The 10,932-nt window shown below is 41.5% G+C and overlaps 1 protein-coding gene across 3 annotated transcripts in view; it reads left to right on the top strand.

Moving 5' to 3' along the window:
- The window catches only part of MSANTD4 (Myb/SANT DNA binding domain containing 4 with coiled-coils), a 44,098-nt gene that overhangs the window by 14,340 nt on the left and 18,826 nt on the right, over positions 1 to 10,932 (top strand). The window contains exon 1 of one of the 3 annotated variants that reach the window (XM_042457187.1): positions 394 to 504. The exons of the other annotated variants lie outside the window; for them this stretch is intronic. The gene's annotated coding sequence lies outside the window, so the exon portion shown is untranslated. Of the gene's footprint in view, positions 1 to 393; positions 505 to 10,932 lie in introns of those variants that run through there. 3 annotated transcript variants of the gene reach the window in all.

The following is a 10,932-nucleotide window of genomic DNA, read 5'->3' as shown; positions in this document are numbered from 1 at the left end:
AATCTGGGCCACTGCTGTAATCTGGGCATTGAGACTCGGATCCAAATGCAAACCTCAGATTTCAGGGGGAGTGTAATCTGTTTTCCCTGATTTGCCTTCCCAGCTAACCAGGAGCACCTCTGTCTTATTTCAACTGTGTTTTCCAAAGAGAGGGAGGAACAGCCAAAATGTTGGTATTCAGGCTATGGGTGTAGCCAGTTTTTGATGATAATATGTCTTAAATTGTTTTATTGCCAGGATTTTAATCTAATTGTTCTGGCTGTTGTGTGCCTTCAAAACGCTTCCAACGTAAGGCAGCCCTAACATGAACTTAATCACAGTGTTGTTGGTTTGTTTTTGTTTTTTGCAAGACTTGTTTAGAGCCTTTGCCTTCCTCTAAGACTGAGAGACTTGCCCAGAGTCATCCAGTAGATTTCCATGGCTGAGCAGGGATTTGAACCCTCATCTCCAGAATCATAGTCCAATGCTCAATCCATTATACCATGGTGGTTGCAACAGACAAAGGTGAGGACTAAGAAAGGGTCTTTATGTTATCCAAGTGATAGCAAGCTTGCAGTAAAGTTTTTATTTGCTGCCTAGCAAGTAGAAGTTATGGAAAGCTTTATGGAAATATTTTACCAGGGCTTATGGCATCAGGATATATCAAGCCATTCTGGTGTAAAAGCATGAAAGAGTTCTGTAGGTCAGTAATGCTTAATTTTTATGTTGTTTTGTTGCTCTCAGGTAGCACAGAGGGATTAGGCTGTATATGACGTTGATGTTCAAAGTCCTTAACAAAAATGAGAGCTGATTCCTGCTCAAAGCAGCTTACAATCTAAAATTGCTGCAAGGATGCTACAGAGATATCTGTGAAATGCCAGTCTGCTTTTTGAAGTTACACACCTAAGCATATTTAATAAATATAGCAAAATGTATTTTGCTGAAATCCAGGAATTTACTTCAGATTAAATATTCTAAGAATAAGTTGCAAGAGTAATACCATCTGAATTAATACAGCTGGTCCCATTTCAGATATAAATAAGTAATGGCTCTGTGTGTGTGTGTGTGTGTGTGTGTGTGTATTTAAAATTAGGATGTCAGAATATGCAGTTTCAACATGCACCTAATTATTATGTATAGTGCATCACAACCACTATTAAACCACTAATCTTGTCTTGGGAAATGTTAATCTGAAGATTATTTAGGCTGGACTCAGAATCATAGAGTTGGAGGAGACACCCAAGAGTCATCCAGTCCAACCTCCAGCTTTGCAGAAATACATAATCAAAGCACCCACTACAGATGGCCATCCAGCCTCTCCACCACTCTCTGAGGGAGTTTGTTCCATTGTCAACAGCTCTTACTGTCAGGAAGGTCTTCCTAATGTTGAGGTGGGATCTCTTTTCCTGTAGCTTGCATTCATTGTTCTGGGTCCTATTCTGTGGAGCAGCAGAGAACAAGCTTGCGCCATCCTCAACATGAAATCCCTTCAAATATTTTAACAGGGCTGTCATATCACCTCTTAACTTTCTCTTCTCCAGGCTAAACATGCGCAGGCTTCCTAAGTCTCTCCTCATAGGACATGGTTTCCAGACCTTTCACCATTTTAGTTGCCCTCCTTCGGACGCACTCCAGTTTGTCCACATCCTTTTTGAATTACGGTGCCCAGAATTGGACACAGGTGGGGCCTGAGCAAAGCATATTCTGAACAATACAGAATAAGAGTGGCACTATTACTTCCCTTGATCTAGACACTAGAGAAATCGTATGGTGCCATGTGTTATCTAGTAGAGCCTCTGGTATGTATAAATGCTTTCTATGCTAATGGAATGGCATTCAATAGAACATAAAAGCATAGTCATGAATCAGGATCAATATTCCTGTGTACTATTTTCATTTTGTACGATTAAAAGCATAGCTTGGGAACATTATTAAAAAAGGTAATGTGTTACTTAGAAAACAACGTATTGGCCATTCGCCTTAAGGAATGAGTAGCTTTTGTTACTTTTTATTTTTTTAAAAAAACTTAAAAATAAGATTCTTCAAGTGACCTCTAAAAAGTAATGTTGTGAATGTGTGAAAAGTACTCTCTATGAATAGACATTATTATCATTTTGTTGTTTGTGCACTCACTGAAATGTTTCTTCAGTTCACTCTTTCCTTTGGGGGTGGCTCTGTAGGAACCACTTTCTTCGTTATTCACATGTTTAGAGACCACTTCACAGTTTCTTCCAAAATGCATCCAGAGATTATTGTTTTCTTTTCAGGGAGCCCTGGTGGTGCAATGGTTAAATGTTGATGCAGCCACAAAGTTGTGAGTGCGATCCCAGGGCTCCAAGGTTTACTCAGCCTTCCAGTCTTTCGTACGTCGGTAAAATGAGTATCTAGCTTTTTGGGGGCAATTGGCTTACAGATTTTAAACCCTTAGAGAGTGTTGAGTTCACAGATAAGCAGTATAGAAATGTAAATGCTATTGCTATTCTTTCACCAGCTTCCTTTTCTTATTTTCATGTTTGTGGCCAAACTTAGAGATCTATGTTTCTTTAAAATCCTGGGAGGTAGCTTATCTGCTTTCCCCATTTCTCTCTGTTGTGCTTATGCATGCTCTTTAAGGGGTTCCGGAGCAGGTGCTGACTATCTTGCCTCTTCTAGGCAGACACATACAGCTAGCATAGGACTGACTAGACAGAATCCCACTTTCCCACTTCAATCTTCTTTGCATTTTTACTGCAGATATGTTGCTGAAACATGATACTAAAAGTCTGTACTTTTCCAGGCCCCTTTCCCCATCTTCCCAATGCCAGTACTCCCAGCTAGGCCAATGACAAGAAAAGGGAGGTCTGGTGAAGTGAAAAAAGTACAGTGGTACCCCGGGATACGAAATACCCAGGTTACGAAATTTCCGGGATACGAAAAAATCCCATAGGAAATAATTGTTCCGGGTTACGAATGTTTTTTTGGGTTACGAAAAATTTTTTGGTGCTTTTTTCGGCTTTTTCGCACGAAATCGCGGCTTTTCCCCATTAGCGCCTATGGCATTTCAGCTTGCGAATGCTTTTCGGGTTACGAAAGCGGCGGCGGAACGAATTAATTTCGTAACCCGAGGCACCACTGTATTTAAAGAACCAAAAGGCTTCTTGGCCAAAGGCTTTGTCAACTGTACTTTCCCTGTATAAAACTGAGTATAAGGCTTTAATGCTTGTATAGCAAGATTTATTTTAAACAGAACTGCCAGGTTATCCCAATGAGATAAACATTCTTCTTTGAAGCCATGTAGTTTTGAAAAATAGAGATATTGTGAATTCTTATGCTGCATTAAGATGAACATGTCCCATTTGATTGATACTGCAGGAGAAACTATAGTATTGGCAATCAGACACACACAGGAGATCTTGTATTTGCACCAACACATAACATAGAAGGAATAGGAATACAGTTAATTTGGTATGCTTGCATTCCTCTGTGTACGTTCTTCTGAGTAAATTTGTAGTAAGATTTTTTGCTAAACATTTTATAAGAATAAGAGACAAACAAGAGGCCAAAAGAAGAACAATAAAAATATTATATTAAGAGTACTGTATATACTCATGTATAAGTCTAGAATATTTAGTAAAAAAAAGGACCACAAAAACCTGGTTCAGTGTAAATACTGTACTTTAACTCTTATAAAAAAGGGAACTGTTCCCCAGTGAAAGGCAAGAACGTAATATGTCCTGGAAGCACTGACCTCTCTCTAATCTCTTATCCATCCAGCGTTTAGAGTAAGCCCAAACTGTTATGCTTGCAACAACTTTGTAAGTTCTTTAGCATCATTTTCCTTTGCTTTATCAGTTAGATCCTTTGTTGCATGCCCCTAAATGTTATCATCAACTTATCCATGGGGTCCATAATTTTGGCCCCAAAACTTGCCCTCGACTTGTACATGAGGTCGACTTATAGTTGAGTATATACAGGTAAATATTATTTAGGAGATTCACCAGCTTCTTCTAAGACTGAGAGAATATCTTGAGTGAATTAGTTGCATGTCAATATATATGATCTTATTTGCACTAAACAATGTAATCACACCAAAACAGTTCTACTATCCAGGTATTGTATATTCAATAAATATAAAATATGGCATGGCCTAATGAACATTAATGAAGTGTAAGTGATTTCTTATGATTACTTGTTAAACTCTTTAACTATTTGCTAACCTAGGTCTTAATATAATGGGAGTTATTTTCTACCGCAAATGCCAATGTTAAAATGTAACTAGTTTTTTTATTTTTTCCTCCAGCGCAACTTCATGGTCAACATCTGGCAAAAGATTATCATAGTAACACTGGAGGACCTACATATGCATAGAAAAGTGTTTTTCTAGGCATCTCTAGGTCCTCTAGAGTGACATTATGATCAGTTCATGGCAGAGTCACATTGGAGGACCTAGAGATTCCAAAAGAGAATATATTAATAAAATCCACAAATAATCAAATCTACAAAAGTTGAAGCTGCAAATGTGGAGAGCTAAATGTCTTCTCATTTTTAATTTTAAACTGCAGTACCACATCTATATATATATTGCTGTTGTGTTCCTTCAAGTCATTTCTGATTTGTGGTGATCCTAAGGGAAATCTATTGTAGGGTTATCTTGGCAAGATTTACTCAGAGGCAGGTTTGCCTTTGACTTGCTCTAAGGCTGAAAGGGTGTGACATGTCCAAAGTCTCCCAGTAGGCTTCCATGGTTGAGTGGGGATTTGAACCCTGGTTTCCAAAGATGTAGTCCAACGCTCAAACCACTACACCACGTTGATACTGTATACAGGGTATGTAATGGAACACTTGACAAAATTCTCCTCCCTGTTACAACAAATATCAGTTTATTCGTTAATATAGCTTTAGTATTATCCTGAACAAAAAAAACGCCTTGTAAAGAATGCAACTTACTTTATCATATGTAGTTAGAGGAGGCAGAAAAAGTGGATATACTAGAAGAATACAACACTGATGTTAAAAATAAATAAATAGGTGAAAAATAATAATACGTGGGAAACCCCGGGATAAAATTACCCAGCTAACATTTCGGGATAACAAAAAACCCATAGGATTTATTGTTTCGGCTTACGAAGGTTTTTTCGGGTTACGAAAACCCTCGGCGCTATTTTGCCACCAGAGGGCAGCAGAGAGCTATTTTTCCATTAGCGCCTAGGGCAATTCAGGTTACGAAGTTTTTCGGGTTACGAAATTAGCGCGGAAACGAATTAATTCGTAACCGAGTACCACTGTATAAATAAAATAAAATTTTATTTTAATCCCGCCGCCCTTCCTATGATCAGGGCGGCTTACACAAGGTTAAAACAGCAATCCACAAATCAACAAGATTAAAATACAAAAACATTAACCCAAACAGACAAAAAACCCCATAGCCCAACCTCTGGCCACGAAGAGGAGGGAGGCCGCAGGATTTTATTCGGGAATGCGTTGAAACGGAAGGTTTCAAGTCCTCCTGAATTGGGCCAGGGGGTGGACGAGGCGAGCTCAGTGCAGCGTGTTCCAAGGGCTGGAGCTGTGAAATGTCCTCCGTGTGGTGGGGCTAACCTAGCCCCAGGCACCTTCAGTAACGCTGCCCAGATTTCTGAGGGTGCGAGCGGAATGTACGGGGAGAGGCGGTCCTTAGTATCCTGGGCCCAAGCCATTTAGGGCTTTATAGGTAATCACCAACACCTTAATTGAGCTCGGAAGCGAATGGGCAGCCAATGGAGGTCTTTCAGCACCGTTTTATGTGGCTGGTCCTGGGAGCACCAGTGACCAGCCGGCTGCCATGTTCTGCACCATTTCGCTTCCTTTGGTATAAGGGTTGCCCATGTAGAGTACTTGCAGAAATCCAGTCTCGAATTACCAGAGCATGTAAACAGTTTCTAGGTCCCTCTGGGCCAGGTATGGGGCAGCGGCGAATCAGCCGAAGCTTAACAGGTGCTCTTACCGTCCATTCACCTGAGCTGTCAGTGAGCGACGAGTCAAGAGCACCCCAAACGCGCACGGAGTCCTTCACGGGAGCGTGACCTACCGGTTCAGAAGGTGGAACCACGCCATTCCTGGACCAGAGAACCTATCCTAGTACCTCCTTTTCTCTGGATTCAACTTGAGTCGTTTTCCCTCATCCAGCCCATACTACTCTAGACAGCCACGAGAGGAGAACCATCCCAGTCACTGCATCGTCGGAACATAGAGAAATGATTTGGGTGTCATCAGCGTACTGATAACCCCGCGCCCCAGTCTCCGGATGATCTCTCCCAGCGGTTTCATGTAAATGTTAAATAGCAGGGGAGACAGAATGGCCCTTGAGGGACCCCGTTTTAAGGCCCTCATCAGAGGCACACGTCTCCCAGCTGCCCATCTGGGACTCCAGGAGAGTAGGACGGAACCACTGGAGCGCAGTGCCCCGATCCCCACCTCCCAGCGCCCCAGAAGGATACCATGGTCTATGGTATCGAAAGCCGCTGAGATGTCCAAGAGCACCAACAGGACACGCTCCCCCGTGATGCTCAGCGGAGATCATCGACCAGGCGACCATGGCCTCTCAACCCCGCCCGTAACCGCCCGAAGCCAGTTTGAAATGGTCCAGATAATCCGTTTCATCCAAGACCGCTGAAGCTGGATCGCAACCACCGCTCTCTCGATCACCTTTCCCAAAATGGTAGCAGCGAAATAGGCCGATAGTTATTATTACCAGGGTCGAGGGAGCTTTTTAAAATAGGTTTTACAATGGCCAATTAAGTTAGATGGAAATAGCCATCCCTCAGAAGTTTTAACTATCCGCTAACAATAATGTTACTGCCGGTCCCCCCTGGCCGCTAACCAGAGGGACAGGATCAAGAAGCAGGTTGTTTTCCGAACACTTCCGAGGATCTTGTCCCATCCTCGGTACTCACCAACTCAAAGATCCAGTTTAACATAGTCACGGAGGCTCTGGACACTTCTACCCTAGTTCTGCTATAATGTCGGCGTTCAGACCTTGCTTAGAGAGTTTTATCGCGAAAAGTCGTTAAACAAGTCACAGCAGGCCTAGAGGTTCAGGATCTGGTTCAGGGCGGGAGGGATGAGTTAGCTCCCTGACCCCCACCCTGACAACTCTGCCGGACGCGACTCGGCGGACGCAATACGAGCACATATAACAGTTTCTTTGTTGCTCGTATGCCTCTCCGTAGCCTTTAACAGTTGTCTAGGAGAGCCTTTCGTTTAAGCAAAGGTGTTTCCCCAACGGTACTCTAGCCGTCGCAGAGCCCCTTCCTTGCCCGGAGATCCCGTATACCAGGCTTACGTTTAGAAGCAGGCCTGAGAGGGCGCTTGGATGACTGTGTTATAGCCTAAAAGACGGTATTCCAAATACCGGTGAGGCGCATCAAGCTATTCTTACACTAGAAAGTTTAAATGGTCTGAACCCATTTTAATATCAATGGTTTTCCTGAAAACACATAATTTTTTTTGTTTGTTTGTCATTGGGTGAAGATTCCCCTTCCTTCAATATGTGTTGGGAGAAAGGTGGGATATAATAACATTATATTATTATTATTATTATTTATTTATTATTATTTCCTACTTTACTTTACAGTTCCAGGTTCCCTGATGGTTGGGGTCATCTCACTGGCAGGATGAATTTGCTTATGTGATTTCTTTCGGCCCTGGTTAGGAAAGCGATTTCAAAATGCCCTGGTTCTCATTATGAAAGGGTTTTTTTCCCCTTACCCGTGTGATCGGGGGTTTTTTGTTGTTTTTTTGAGGCAATTGTGGTTCCCACTGGCAGCACCTTTAAACCCCTGTCATCATCTGACATAAGCCCGGCTGTGAACTGGGTGTGTGTGGTGTGTGGAGGCTGAGAGAGTGTGACAAGGAGGATGGTAATGGAGCAAGGAAAGGCGGGGGAGCGGAGAAGAGGTGGAGGAGGAGACAGAGCAAGGCTGGGAAGGGAGCTTGGGGGCTGGGAAGGGACATTGCCAGGCCGGGAAGGGAGAAGAAGAAGAGGGGAGGGTGAAATGGAGGGCACCAGGACTGGTAGGCTTGTGAGGAGGAGACAGGGCATGTTTTCTTTCTTTCTTTCTTTTTTTTTAAATACTATTAAGCGCTGAAGCTTAAGCTTGCAAGTAGTTGCTAAACCATTCTGTCACTTAAGCGCTTGGTTTATTTTATTTTAAAAAAGGAACATCACAACCAATATGACAAGACGAGCACTCGGGGTGGGTGTGGTGTGAGAGAGAGATAGAGAGATATCTCCAAAATATGGGGAGGGATGTTAAAACACCCCTCTGCCATTAGTCCCTCCCCTCCAGAATGCTGCGATTCCAATCTTTCTTCCCATTTCCTCAACAAGCTTTGGAATCGGGGTTTCCCCTCCAAAAGAACCTCTTTTTAGCTGGTGTCTGGAAAAATGGTTCTTTTGCTTTAGCCTTGCTTCATCATGACAGATTCGATCACATTGTGACAGCAACCGGTTTTCAAAGGAGCTAGGGATCTTTAATTCACTCAGCAATCCATTTTTTATAGTGGGAATGGGGCCTAAGAGTTTTGATGGGTCAGAACTGATTTACATTTGCTGTGGATACAAAAATACAGAAACCAACTTGGAAAAATTCAGTCTAATTTTAGAAGCTTCCATTGTTCTTCTTGTACTATTAAAGCAGGCCGCGTTTTGGGACTAAGAACAGACTTCAAAATATTTTCACCTTGCTTTTTAATGTGTCAATACAGAATTTTTTAAAAAAAACAAACCCCAAATTTACATCCTCAGTTTTGTTTTTTATGATTTGATCCAATGTTAGATATACGCGCCAAAGCTTACGAGATCTACTTTGTTTCATGCTGGAAACCTGAGGTCCACTTTGGAGAGATTGTGGAAAAGATATACTTTGGATTAAGACCTCTGAACCCTTTTTTTTTTTTTTTTTACTACCAAAACTGGGCAAGATTGCAGTCCTGATAAACCTCTCATTTTGGCAGTATGGGGGTGAGTGGGGTATCAGGATGGGGGCAATTGTTTACTGAACTCTTGTGGAAGAATTAGGTGCAGGACAGGTAAAATCTGTAAGATTCCTTCCTTCTGCATTTAGATTTTGAATCACTCGATTCTTTCTACTCAGTAGATGAAGAAATCAAAAGTGAATATTAAAGGTTTACTTAAAATAAGGCAAATGAAATTCTCAGCCAAAACAAATTAAGTACAGCTGTGCACAATAAGGAAAATATGTTGTCCCTACCTGTATTAGTGAGAGGCCTCCGGAAAAAGAGATGGCAATCTGATTCCATGCCACAAATACAAGTGAATTTTAAGAAGCATGATGTATTTGCTGGATGGATTTCTTTCATATTTCATTCCATCATATGCAAACCTGGAAATTTTGCACTCCTGCCATAATATGAGCCAAATGAAATTCTTACTCCATAATAGGGAGTCAGAAATCTTGATCGCAAAATTATGATTATCCATAGGTATATGTGCCTTCTCCCTCTTCCTGCTTTGTTTCTGTCTCAAAAAAGAAGCCAGAATTATACTCATTTATATATTCTTCTCTCCCAATATGGGAACCAAAGCAGTTTACAAGTAAGTGAGAGATTTTGGTATGTTGTTTCAGTTAGTCCAGTCTAGAAACACACCATGTACTGAACAATGAAGGATAATAGTGTTTGATTTGCAGGGGAAAAACAACTAGTGTCTTGTGGCACATAAAGACATTTAGGGCAAACTGCACGGCTGTACTGCCTGCATCACTCTTGCAACTGATGAAGTGGCTGAAGCCAACAAAAGCTTTTGCAATAAGTGTCACAAGGTTTTGTTGTCATTGTGCTGAAAACATGGGCATGGTAAAAAGAGTGCGGGATGTTTGTTAATTTGCATAATAAAAGGAATGAGCATCTGAATTGGTTTTTATGGCTTTTGTTTGTATCACATATAAAAAAACCTTCATGCACTCATAATAGGACTACAATACAGAACAAGGCACAGTCTAAGACTTTTTCTGAAAGATACGTTGGGCAAATATTAGAAGTGAATTCAGTAGGAGTCAGTGAAGGTATTTTGGGTATCCGGATTGTAACTCTCATGTGCGGAACAGTCTGGTCGGTGCTTGGAAAACACTACACCAACAGAGATAAACTGTGGGAAAAGGTTCCCCAGGACATTCCCAGTATAAAGGCGAAGTGTCCCTTTTAGGGCTTTATGGGAATGAATTTCGAGCACCGTTGTCTATAAAACATTTAATACAGTGGTCCTTGACATACACGGGGTTTCATTCAAAACTACCCCTGATACCAAAACCCTCAAGTCTAATTAAATACAACGCCTAGCCAATGCCATTAACAAATGGCACATCAAGGTGCTTGGAATTATATTTAACTTTTCAAGCCGGATGGTTGAATCCATGGAGAAGAAGGCCAACTGTATTGCATTGTTTTTTCAAATATTCTTGTGACAGCTTACTCTGAAAGTGAGAGAACTTGCTAAGCCCACTTGGAAGACTCGGTTATAAAGGATTCCTCTCCTTCTTTCTAATAGGCCTGAGCTTTTCTGTTTCACTCAGACGTGTATCTCCCAGCCCTGGTCCTCCACTGATCCCCTTCAGCTGTCTTCTAGTAAGTGTTTTTAAATACTTGATGAGTTACTGAATATCACCAAGCCACCCGTGAACAGGAAAAATAACTTATTTACGAAGAACTAAGATGTACTTCTTTTGTAGCTGTTTCCAAGCTGTGGCTACGAGTGTGTATCATTCACTGATTTAAATGAACTTAACCCTTACAGCAGGCCAAAATAAAGCGCTTTGCTTTGCGTCATTTGAGGTATGATTTTAAATTATCATGACAGTATGCAGCATAGGATGCTGCCTATTATTTATTTACTTATATATTATAAAGCATCTGCCCTCTTTTCTCATGGAATAAATGGAAGGTCCCAGCTATCCAGAGTAAAATCAAGACGGAAGT

The sequence above is a fragment of the Sceloporus undulatus genome, chromosome 3, assembly GCF_019175285.1.
Source record: "Sceloporus undulatus isolate JIND9_A2432 ecotype Alabama chromosome 3, SceUnd_v1.1, whole genome shotgun sequence".
In the NCBI taxonomy this organism is placed as follows: Eukaryota; Metazoa; Chordata; class Lepidosauria; order Squamata; family Phrynosomatidae; genus Sceloporus; species Sceloporus undulatus.
This window is presented reverse-complemented; position numbering and strand designations above follow the sequence as displayed.